Below are 12,118 nucleotides of genomic sequence, written 5' to 3'. Positions count from 1 at the left end.
AATTGAGTCCTTTCAAGAGAATATACAATAAACTCTGCTTCCATCCAAAGAAACAACCACACTGTCCTGTGTTTTCACTAGCTTTCATTGTTATAACACATGAACAGAAAAAAAACTGAGATAAATGTGGGTAAAATTTGTTGTTAAAGTGTGTGATATTAAAGCATGTGGTAGTAGCTAATAGAGGCATTGCTAGTTTTCAGGAATCAGGGTGCTGCATTTGTAAAATCTGTAAGAAAAGGTGAAGAGTGTGGTATTTCTTGAAGACAAAAATGAAGACTTTACCCAGATATTCCCAACTTGCATTCAGGATAAATTATCCAATAAATAGTTTGTACCCAGATGTAGTAGCCATCTCACTCTCAATTGCATTGCCCTGATATTCTTTCCTTTCATTCTCTATTTTATTGTCCAGTCCCATCCTTAATGCTCCCCAGCCACCCCTCCCACACACAAACCTAGATCTCCCTTAAGGGGGGAAATATAAAAACAAAGAGCAAGGGACCTCCTTAGTGGCACAGGGGTTAAGTCTCAGCACTATCACTGCTATGCCCCAAGTTCAATTCCCAGCCAGGGAGCTAACCCACATATGGTGCAGAAGACCTCTCCTGTCTCGCCTGCTGCTCCCCTTACCAGTGTGTTTCAGTAAATTCACCTGTCTGTTCCCCACTTTATCTCTGATGAATCCTCTACTCCCCTTCCCCACCACCCCCCACCCCCCGCACCTCTGGCTTACACTCCAGTTCTTCTATGCAAAATAAATTTAAAAATAAAAAATAAAAAACAAAGAGTAAGTGATTAGTGATTTGCTACAATGCCGTACCACGTTACAGGTGACTTGCCTTCCCGCAACTCAATATAAGGAAAAGTGCAGATTATGCACCTGGCAAATATTTGCATGGTTTCCAGAGCAGTAGGATTCATCCATTTGCTCACAAAAGTACACAACTGCAGCTGAGAGAATAAATCAATTCAATTCAACAAACATTTATCAAGCTCCAGTCTGATTGCAGAGACTGCCAGAAAAAAAATCATGCACCTGGCTATTAGAGCTGCTTTTGACGAAGTCTAGAAATATGCTAGTCCCTCCCTTCTCTCACCAAAACAAGTCATGAGAAAAGAAGCGACCAATTCCTTCAAATGCTCAGCAGAGTGGCATTTCATATTATAAAACATAACAAGCCCAAGACATGCCCGTTTCTTTCTGTAGGTTGAAAAGAATGCCCTTCTTTTCTTTCTGGGAAAATAGCATTTTGTTTGTTGTATAAAAACATGGTAAACTTAGTTAAGAATCAGTAATTAATTATCTAGCATCAATCACCCATGAGGATTTTGGATATGGAGATTATGTAGACTATATATTGAGACAAGTTATGATCCAACTGCTTTATACTATAAATTCAGACTTAGGAGGCATCTATTTAAATGAATTCTAAACAAGCAATGCGAGGGCAGGAAAAAACCAATCCCTGCCAAACATCTAAAGATCCTCCCAGATCCTCCTGGGAAATTACTGAGTGGAGTGAAGAGAATTTAGGCCCCTGGACCAAGAGCCAGGTTCTGTCAACACTTGGTGACCTCAGGGAAGTCATTTATAAACTCAGACCTCAGGTTCTTCAGCTTTAAAACACAGATAATCACACTTTTTCTATCTAACCTATGGGATAATTGTGAACATCAAGGAAAAGATGAATATGAAGGTTTTGTGAAAATCATCAATATCAATGTTTAATTCCGCAGCTCCAAAGACTAGGAAGAAGGACCACAGATGTTATACATCTGTGTTACCAGTAGTGTGTAACAGGGTCTTTAAAAGTTCACATGAGCTCTGGCTCCTTGTGTTTAGCTACCAGGACAGTTTCAGGATGATATCCATAAAGCCAGTTTTTATTTTAATTATTTTTAAGATTTATTTCACTTATTTATGCATACAAGAACTGGGGTACAGGCCAGAGATGTGAGGGGGTGAGAGGATGCACCAGAGACAGAGTGGGGAACAGAACGGGCAGACCGACTGAAATATACCGTTAAGGGGAGCAGCGGGCAAGGCAGGAGAGGTCTGCTGGGCCACTTGGGTTGCTCCCAGGCAGGGGACTGAACTCGCTGTAGTGACTGCAGATAGCTTCATAGTGCTGAGACTTAACCCCTTGCACCACCAGGGCGGCCCCTGAAACCAGTTTTCAAAATGAAGGTATTAGAGTGTAGAGTAGGTGTACACTTTTTATTTAACTTATCAGTTTTAGTTGCTGTTGGCTACTAAATATTATTTTAGTGTTAGTCTGTCTTGATTAATATGTTTAGCCAGTTGAAATTAACCAAAAAATAGCATATATATGCCACTGAGACAGTGTGTGCCAACCTCAGCAAAACCTAGGATTCATGTACTTTCTTTTAAGTTAATATTTTTAACTATATACTCTGTATCCATATTAGAGAAACACCAAGGTGATGTCTAGAGCTCAGTTTAGAATGAAAGCAGCCAGACAGAACATTACAAAGCAGAGAAGTACAACAGCAGAGGCATGCTGAGTCCCTGCTACAGGGAAGGGGGTGCTGCCTTCTCTGGTCAGGGGCTGCTGACCAAGTACTAGAGATGTAGAATAGCAGGAATTAAAAAGAAGTCAAGCATGGCACAGGCTGGAGTTAGGATGGGCCCATGAGGAGGCGGGAAGGAGAGGCAGAAGGTACCTCCCGAGAAGGCTGGCAGTGGGGAACACAGAACCTGAGCTTGAGAGCTGCTCTGTGGATGATGCCAGGAGCAGTGTCAGGAGGAGATGCACTGACAAAAGAAAAGCTGCAAGAGGGAGACCCCAACTATCCTCCATCCAGATCATTTACTGTTGTCCGACTACTGGAGTTTTCTATAAAGAAACGTTTTCCTGCTAAAAAGAAAACAGCTGATACATTTAAAGGTAAAGGAGAATTTCATTTGCAAGACATTTTAATAGAGAAAATACTAACTCTATTTCAGGGTACAAACAAAATTCTTGCACCTTTTTCTTTTCTTTTTTTAAAGATTGATTTATTTATTTATACAAGCACTGGGTACAGTCAGAAGCGCGGGAGGGTGAGAGAATTCACCAGAGCCAAAACAGTAAACAGAACAGGCAGACTGACGAAGTACACTGCTGAGGGGAGCAGCGGGGGGAAGGAGAGGTCTGTGCGCCATGTGGGACCCTTACCCAGTGGCCGGGGATCGAACCGGCACTACAGAGGCTACGGGCAGCTTTGCAGCCCAGCACTCAACCGCTGCGCCACCAGGGGATGCCCTCTTGCACCTTTTTCAGTAGTGATCTCTACCTCTACTTGAGAAAGATTCTTTTATTTATATATAAATAGGGTTGGAAAAAATCAAGAGTTTCAACTGGTTTAGGCTTTAGGTTCCCTGGTAGCCTAGTGATTAGGATTCGGCTCTCTCTCTCTCTCTCTCTCTCTCTCTCTCTCTCCCTCTCTTGGTCTCTCAACTGGTTGAGACTTCCTCCACAACAGCTAATCCTGTGGGTGCTGGGGCACCAGGACCAAGAGGATAAAGTGCACTGTGGTGAATCACAGAGAGGAAGGTCAACACATGGACAAACGGATGTTCAGGACTATTTCAGTCTTGTTGGAGAGCCAGTGCTGCCAGAAATCACCCAGGAAGCCATACCTCTGCAATTAAGTATACAAGGAATGTTTCTTAAAACAAAGATCTGGGGGTGGGAGATGAGAAAATGAGTTATTGTTGAATGGCTTAGTTGGGGAAGATGAAAAAAATTCTGGATAGGGGCCTCCCTGTGGTGCAAGGGGTTAAGCACAGCACTGTGAAGCAATCCACGCAGCCTCTGCAGCACAAGTTTGATCCCCGGCTGGCCAGGGAGCTACCCACATGGTGCAGCAGACCTTTCCTGTCTTGCCTGCTGCTCCACTTGGTAGTGTATTTCAGTCAGTCTGCCTGTTCTGTTCCCCACTCTGTCTCTGGTGAGTCCTCTCACCCCCTGTACCTCTGGCCTGTACCCCAGTTCTTGTATGCATACATAAATAAACCTTCAAAAAAAATTCTGGATGGATGGATGGACAGACAGAGAGCAATGTGAAGGCACTTAATACCACAGAACTATTAACTTAAATATGGCTAAAATGGTAAATTTTATGATATATATCTTTAATATGAGAAAGAGAAAGAACTAGAAAGATTAAGATGTCCAGAAAATTCAGCTGGGAGTGTCATACTGTGTTCCTGAATGTGGTGCACAGACCAAAAATGAATTTCTCGAGGAATATTTTTTAAAAAGCATGAACCAAAACAGGCTTGTGGCTGCCAAAAACTGCGCATCCCAATGGGTGATAGCATGTAATTATGGGAAAGTTTTCTAAGACAATAGAGCACCTTCTCTCTGAAGAGACCGAGTTCTTCACATCAGCCAGTTCACCCCTCTTCCCTACAAATCTGGAAAGATGATGTTGTTGTTATCATTATTGTTACAGTAACTATTTTGTATTTATTAGTTCTCAATGGAACTGTTCATCTTTGTTGTGAGAACAAAGGGGACACAGAAGTTCTGTGCCTTGTCTTGAAAGTAAGCAGCAGAACAGAGAGAAGCAGCAATGCCCAAGGCAACAGCACTGGGCAGAAGAGGTTGTACTGGGTAATAGCTGAAGGTCTCAGAAATGCTTCCTGTCTCCATTTTGAGTCTCCCCACCAGCAAGGTTTCCCTAGCAGAGAGCAACCACTTGTCAAACAGCAGCTATCTATTCTTGCACATGCAAAATGTTCAAGTGAACTTAATAAATTACATTGGAGGTTAAGCCACAAAGCTAAGAAATTCAATCTCAGGGTCCCAATTAATTGGTTATTATTTTTAAAGAATCTCAAATGTTTCTCACACACAAAATGGTTAAAACTGTGTACAGCCCTAAATTCTGTGCCTGTGATCCTGGTAGTTTCTCTTGACAGGTTACAAATAACCCCAAAATAAGGGTAATTACATAGTAACTATTGATTGTTTAATTACTTGAAACTACCTTATAATCACCAAGTCATTAAGGGAGTTATGAGATCTAAAAACTACAAGGTACCAGGGTGTTGTGTACCAAGTTATTTGGCAGCTCACTGGTATGAGATGGAGTGAAAGCACTTTCAACAAAAGTCATCTAAACATTCTTCAAAGGAAAGGTGAATGAACAAGTGCCAAGCACATAATTGATGTTTCTTAGGAAGGTTGATGCTAAGTGACCAAATAAACAAGGTAAACAAAACTCTAGAAAAGGGATAGAAGAGTAAAGACTTCTCCAAAGGCAAAGACATCAAAAGAGCCCTAAGACCCCCCAAGAGGCAATCCTTTAGCCCTCTGGCTGTCGAATCTATCTGCACATCGGAGGCATCTGAGACTATTAGAAGCCAACTTTACCCAACAGTACATCCAACCAACAAAAACCAAATCTCTTGAGAATGACCTATATATCTATATATTTTCAAAGCTACCCAGATAGTTTCTAGAAGTAGTGAGGGCTGAGAAACATTAGCACAAGAAATCCTATACAGTGCCCTGTGGCAAGTTTTGGTAGCAACTCCACTAGAGGTCCCTCCACCTAGCAGAGAAAGCACCCCCTCCATATAACATATGGCACACAGGCCCCCAGGAAGGTCTTCTCTCTATGCTCACATGGTAGCCATCTAATTCATTACTCCCGACAGGTTAAAGCATGGTCTTAAGCCAAATTAGATGCAAATAGCATGGATACTGATGAGGCTTCATGAAAACTCATGAAGACAACATTTCAAGGATAAATGATTCTCTCACGTATTGGGAAGCAGGAGTAAAATTTTTAGCTAAAATTATTTAGCTAAAATTTTTCACTAAATAATTCTTGATAAATGCACTTAAAGTACACTCTAATAATAACAAAATAATACTAAAACCTTAGCTATAGTCACAAATGAACCTACACCTAAGAACAAAGGTATGCATGTGCTGTAGCACCTTGGAGACATTTTGCTTATTGGATATTACACATATAGTTTTATAATCCTAGAAAAATAGTGCTTATACAAAAAATATAATTAAAAGTAATCAGTTTTTGGCATATCATTAATTTGTTTTAATAGATGAAATGTGTTACTATAAACAGTACAAGAGATCAAACAACATATCAGACCTGGCCCACAAGCCTGGTTTATACGGAAATAGGAAGGATAGCACTGCAGCCACTTTTTATATAAAATGTACCCTGACCCAAAGAGATAGCACAATATAGAGACCAGCTAACAATGGGCAGATGGGCACTCAGCTGTGGTACAAGGACATGAGCCATCCTGATTATCTGTGTTCTGAGTAATAGTTAGTTCTACAATATATAGAGGCCACTTGGGGAGGGAGAGGAAAATAGAGATTCCACATAATAAATTGGGAAAATCCCAGGTAAAGCAATGTAATATAAATGCTAATGCTCACTTTCTCCCTTGCAGAGAAAATGATGTTTAGTAGCACTATGAAACTTCAGTAGTTCCTCTACTATTGTTTCACAAAGCTGATCCTGGGGATCCACTGGACACACTTTGGGAAGTGTGACCACCTAGATAACAAGTATCAATGAGTCAAGAGTCGAACAAAGACAAAGTCAAAGATACCTCTATTCAACCCAATGACCCTTGTTTGTGTAAAGATCACAATGCAGGAAACAGAAAGGTGGTAAGAATAAATGAACAGCCAGAGCCTGGCTATCCAGAGAAAAATATCACTTACCTGATAACAAGCAGTACTATGAGCAAAAGGATGAAGAAGATAAAAATCAAAACAGAAATAAATAAATTCCCTTAAACCCTGCAATACCAGGACTCTGCCACCTACCTTAAAATTATAAGAGCAATCTAATGATTACTCGAGCCAACCAATCAGTTTAAATTTAACAAAATACTTTGATAGGTTTTTAAAATTCATTTTAACCTCACAATAGCCTAATAGAGTATAACAGGAAAGATATTTTTGTTCTCACTTACAAATGAGAAAAAACTAAAGCTCTAAGTGGTTATATGGCAAGCTCAAAGCTACATCAAGTTAGAGGTAAAAACAAAATCATTAAAACAGGTCTTTACTCCAAAGATAGGTCCTTACCATGTCTTAAAAATCTTATAATAGAGGCTCTCTATTTAGATCTTGCACTACTTAAGAAGAAATACTGTTGATTCTTCTCCCAAATTTGTAAAATACATAATTACTTAAAAATCACTCGCACCCCACTCAAGTCCCAGAGTGATACAACCATTCTTATTGCCCCTAATTATTTACCTTCTCTATAAAAATTATTGAGATTGGCCTTTTTAAAACACTAAACTATAGGTCTAAATAGCATAGACGTATGGAGAATTGGATTTAATATAAATAATGCAATTGAGCAATCATAAATACCGAGATCAAAGGTGTACACTATTTAGATTAAGTCCACTACTGCTCCAAAGTATTTTTTATGTTCCTTTTCACTTATGAAAATGCTAAATTACCCTTCAAGATATGTAAAAACCCAGGCCTCTAATCTCCCTCCCACAGTCCATTTGGTTCTGAACACTGCCTGATAGCATTAATAGAGCCATACGCTATACAGGCTATGTTTACCCCTCCATTTTAACAGTTTTGCTATTTTGTCTTATGCTTACAAAGTTGTTCTCAATGGAAGACAGTTTTGCCTCTCAAGGGACATTTGGTCAAGTGTGGAGACATGTTTTGTTGTCACGACGTGGGGAGTGCTACCAGCTTCTCTGGGCAGCTGCTAATAAACACCCTAATATGTACAACAGTGCACTACACCGCAAAGAGTTACCAGACCCAAAGCACCCAGAGTTCCAGCTAGAGAAACTATGCCTTGGAGTGATAATGTGGCTTAATAATGTCCTTTCACTTCATCCCCTCTGAAATCATCAGTTGTAATTAAGACAATATATATGAAAACCTTTAGCAGACAGTAAGCTCTCAGAACCTAACTAGATCATCTAATTATATCTTCTGTAGCATAGGAACCATCTGAGTTGACTGCATTCTTCCCAGACCAAGTACAGAGCTTTTTTTATTGGCATTCAACAAATGTGAAAGAATGTATTATTTATATTGGAAATTCTTCATTTAAAAAAACAAATGCCATTATTATCTAAGAAATACAACATTCACCCATACTCACTCCTTACCAAATAAGAAGTAAATGGTGTAATTCATGACTCATTAGGACATTGCTTCCTGAGTATGTTACAGCATCACCTTTATATCAAGACTATTAATAAACTCACTATAAAAATGCTTTATCTTATTTACAAACAAGGTTAACTAAGAAGTTACAATATACAGAGTTAAAGGAATGTCAGGCAACAGACTCAGATTCCTGTAGACCAGGTCAGTTTTGACCATATTGATTTTTGGGTGTGAAGTTGAATTAATCAGGAACAACCTAAGCTATAATCACAAGCACATCAAATAAAAACACAGAAAGTGAAATCTCTGAATGAGTATATCAAAATTGACTGGCATCACATCTCAGATAAAGACATTTATGTTTTTTACATTTCTTAGCAAGCTTCAGTTGATATAGAAACCCTCAAGTAAATAATTACCCATCACTCAAGTGGCCTTACAAAAGGGTAGCCTATAATCATTTTTGTAGTTTCTGGAGGTGAGGTTCCAGGGCCCTGACCATCAGAATAATTTATTAAAAGTACAGACTCTTGATCTATCCAAAAGACAGAAAAACACTAATTTCAAAGGAAACCTGGATTGTACATAGAATGAAGACTAATAAACCAGGTCCCTGGTCTTATTTTTCCTTTTTTATGCATTTAAATTTTTTAATATAAACATAAACTAAGAAACAACATAATTTTAGAAAGTGTGCATGACACGAATTCAATAAAATAGGTTGCTGTGATCGAGCAAGGCTGCGGGAGAGGGGACAGAGGCAGCGTCTGGTGCTTAGATACAGGGCTGGAGAGAAGGTAACATGTGCAGAGGGACAGGAAGGAGGAGCATGGCACAAGAGGGTGGGAGGAAAATGTTTAAACAGTGTGAACTGTAACTATGGAGACCTAAAAGTTCGTGTGAAATTATCATAGGAATTAAATCATAAATCAGGTATTATTCACAAAAAAAAATTCTTAGGAAATAGAAAACTAAATATATAAAATATTATGTTTTTAATATGTTATAATAATTTCAGGACAGAAGCCAGGATAAAGAAGGATCTCATGTCTACATGACAGCAGGAATTAATGAAGCAACTGGGGTTATATTGCCTGGAAAATAAGAGATAAAAGAAAGCATTTGGAGAAAGAAGAGAAAAGTCTTCAAATATCTGAAGAAGGATGTTCTGTGGAAGATTTAATGTTTTGTGTGGTTTTTTTTAAGATTTATTTATTTATGCATAGAAGAATTGGGGTGTAGGCCAGAGGTACAGGGGGTGAGAGGATTCACAGAAGACACAGAGGGGAGCAAAAAAGGCTGATCTACTAAAATACACTGCTGAGGGGAGCAGCAGGCTAGACAGGAAAGGTCTGCTGTGCCTTGTGGGTCAGCTCCCTGGCCGGTGCTCCAACTCGTGCAATAGTGGCTGGCGATAGCTTAATAGTGTTGAGACTTAACGCCGTGCACCACCAAGGAGGACCACAATGATTTTTTAAAAGATCTCTAAGGGCATGGAACAGGTTTGGGAATATAAACATTTAAGGAAGACAGAATCTCAGCTAAATATGACAAGGACCATTCAAAGAAAGCTGTAGGAAAATGGACTGACTAGGGGATAATGAGTTCTGTGTGAATAGAGGTGATCAAGGATGAACTGAATAGACAAAGGGCAGGGGAATGATTGTAGATAACCAATGAGGACTCTTGCAACCCTTTAAAAGACACACAGGTCCTCAGAGTCCTCTCTCACAAAGCACTATGACACATAAGATAGTCTCTTTGCTTCACTTTACAATGTCAGGTGGATTCAAAACAAACCTCAGCAATACTGAGGAATCTACCAAATATAAATTCACACTGTGAACCTGGGATAAAATATGTCTTCATCTCTGTAATAACCAATATAATTCTTCAAAATGTCAAATTAATAAACAGGACAGACTACCATTCATTTGAAATCTGAGGCTGAGACTTAATGGTACTTTAGCAGTAAACATTAAGCAATTATTTGGACTTATTAAAATAATTACTCTTTTAACAAAAACATGCATGAATTCCAACAGGTCCCTGATAGGCAGAATACCAATAAACAACCAAAACCTTCAGCAAACAGGTATACAATGCCTTTTTGGTTTGTTTTATATATATATGCTTTCTAGTCAATAAAGTAAAAAACACATACTGAATTATACTTGACCACCTGAGATCAAAATATAAGAGAGACTGGGTATTTTGGTGGGAGGGTGTGGTGTGGTAACAATGCCTGAAATGGGGTAGGTGGGTATCCTATCCCTCTAAGTAATATATAACAGTGTAGGCCAATGTTACCTTGATGAAAATCAATCAATCAATAGATTAAGATAGATAGATTTTCACATTAAATAAAACACAAAATATCAAAAAGAAACAAATTTAGCCTTTTAAGGACAAAGAGACCAAGCTAGACTTGGAATAAAACTAGAAGAAAAATGACGTTTATATAAACTATTTATATTTCCCCATTCAGATGTATATGGCCTATATGCAGATACACTGAAAGAAATATTCTTTTAATATCTACATATACTTTTGCTTGTGTTAATTATGTTTCTTAAAAACTCAAAAATCAAATTATGTTACCACTCTCTTCGACAGCTTATAATAAGAAACTTATGATGAATCTTTTAATAAAATAAAGGTGACATCCGTAAGTTATTCATAAATATTATTTTATGAAATCTAGGGACATTAAAAGCTAGGTTGATAAAAATTTAAAATCAAAGGTTTAATGTAAAGAAAGCATTCATCACAGAATTCATTTGCATAGAGTAGTTTCCTAGGCAATAAAATTTCCTAGGGCAATAAAATTTCTGTCTGTCTATGCTATTTTAGAAAATAACTTTCATTAAAGCAAACTATAAACTATAGTGTGAGCAATCACTTCCTAACTTAATTGTCTTTATTGGGGTTCCTATATTTTTGAGTTCAGGTTTTGCTCTTTTATTAAGTTTTAGTTCTTCAGAATTGATGGTAACAGCAGGACTAGATTAGTGGCTCAGGAAGCCAGGTGTCTCTGTTCACGAGCTGGTGCCCCCTAATATTATCTGGTTGCCTAGAAACCAAACCCTTAACTGGTTAGGGAGTTTTAATACATTAGATAAGTCACCAAAGCATTTCTAAGTACATCCTCCATTGACTAATACCCAGAAAAGCTACAATGTCACAAAACACTATGTAGGGCTGGTAAAAGAAACAACATCTTCTCTCCCAAAGACCAAGCGCTTGCCATCACCATTCTTTGCAGAGTCCCCTCTCAGCTTAAGAGATGCCAAAGTGTTGTCAAAAAGAATGGCACCCTTTGGAATACTAATGTTAACAATGTCATTACTAAATATCTTTCCTCTCTGTAAAGAGCTGAGCTCTCATGTGATTTGTTTCCTTTTCTTTTGGTCAGGTGATAAGAAATAAGGGATAATTCCAGATGTCTCAACATTCTTAGCCTTCATTGAAATTCTATTTTTTTATACAAGAGTATATAATGCACCTCTTGGACTAGTAGACAAAGCCGTGAATCAACTCCCAAATATGTTTCTACAAGTGGGAAGCAGAGCACAATGGAAATTCTCTAAGAAATGAGACCATAAAACCAAGAGTTAACGAGTTGCACCTTCATACTGATAATAAATCAGGAGTAATTTTCTACCTAACTGAGAACTTAATTCATTACTAAGTTCATCTTACTTCGTAAGTTCAATCTGATTTCTCAAAATTCAGTAACACAATCTTCCAAAGTAATTGTCTTCATTGAAAGTATTTACAAGCATTTGCTAAGACACATTTCTTTCTTGTGTCAGAGAGGATCAACATCAAGTGAGCAGCTTGGACAGACTACATTCTGTCTAATTGCAAGGGGTTGACATTTTAGGAAATAATTGCTTCTTGCAAGGAAGAAATTTCTCCCAGGGAGTGGAGAGCAATGGGTGACTTTGGCAAATAATCAT

The 12,118-nt window shown here is 38.4% G+C and overlaps 1 protein-coding gene across 9 annotated transcripts in view; it reads right to left on the bottom strand.

Annotated features, from left to right (window-relative positions):
- Nucleotides 1-12,118, bottom strand: part of TNIK (TRAF2 and NCK interacting kinase) — a gene marked incomplete at both ends in the record, with an annotated part of 390,832 nt that overhangs the window by 286,975 nt on the left and 91,739 nt on the right. The gene's annotated exons all lie outside the window — the stretch shown is intronic.

The sequence above is a fragment of the Talpa europaea genome (genome assembly GCF_964194135.1).
Source record: "Talpa europaea genome assembly, chromosome: 4".
NCBI lineage: Eukaryota > Metazoa > Chordata > Mammalia > Eulipotyphla > Talpidae > Talpa > Talpa europaea.
The sequence above is the reverse complement of the archived record's forward strand: the minus strand, read 5'-3'. Positions and strand labels throughout refer to the sequence as shown.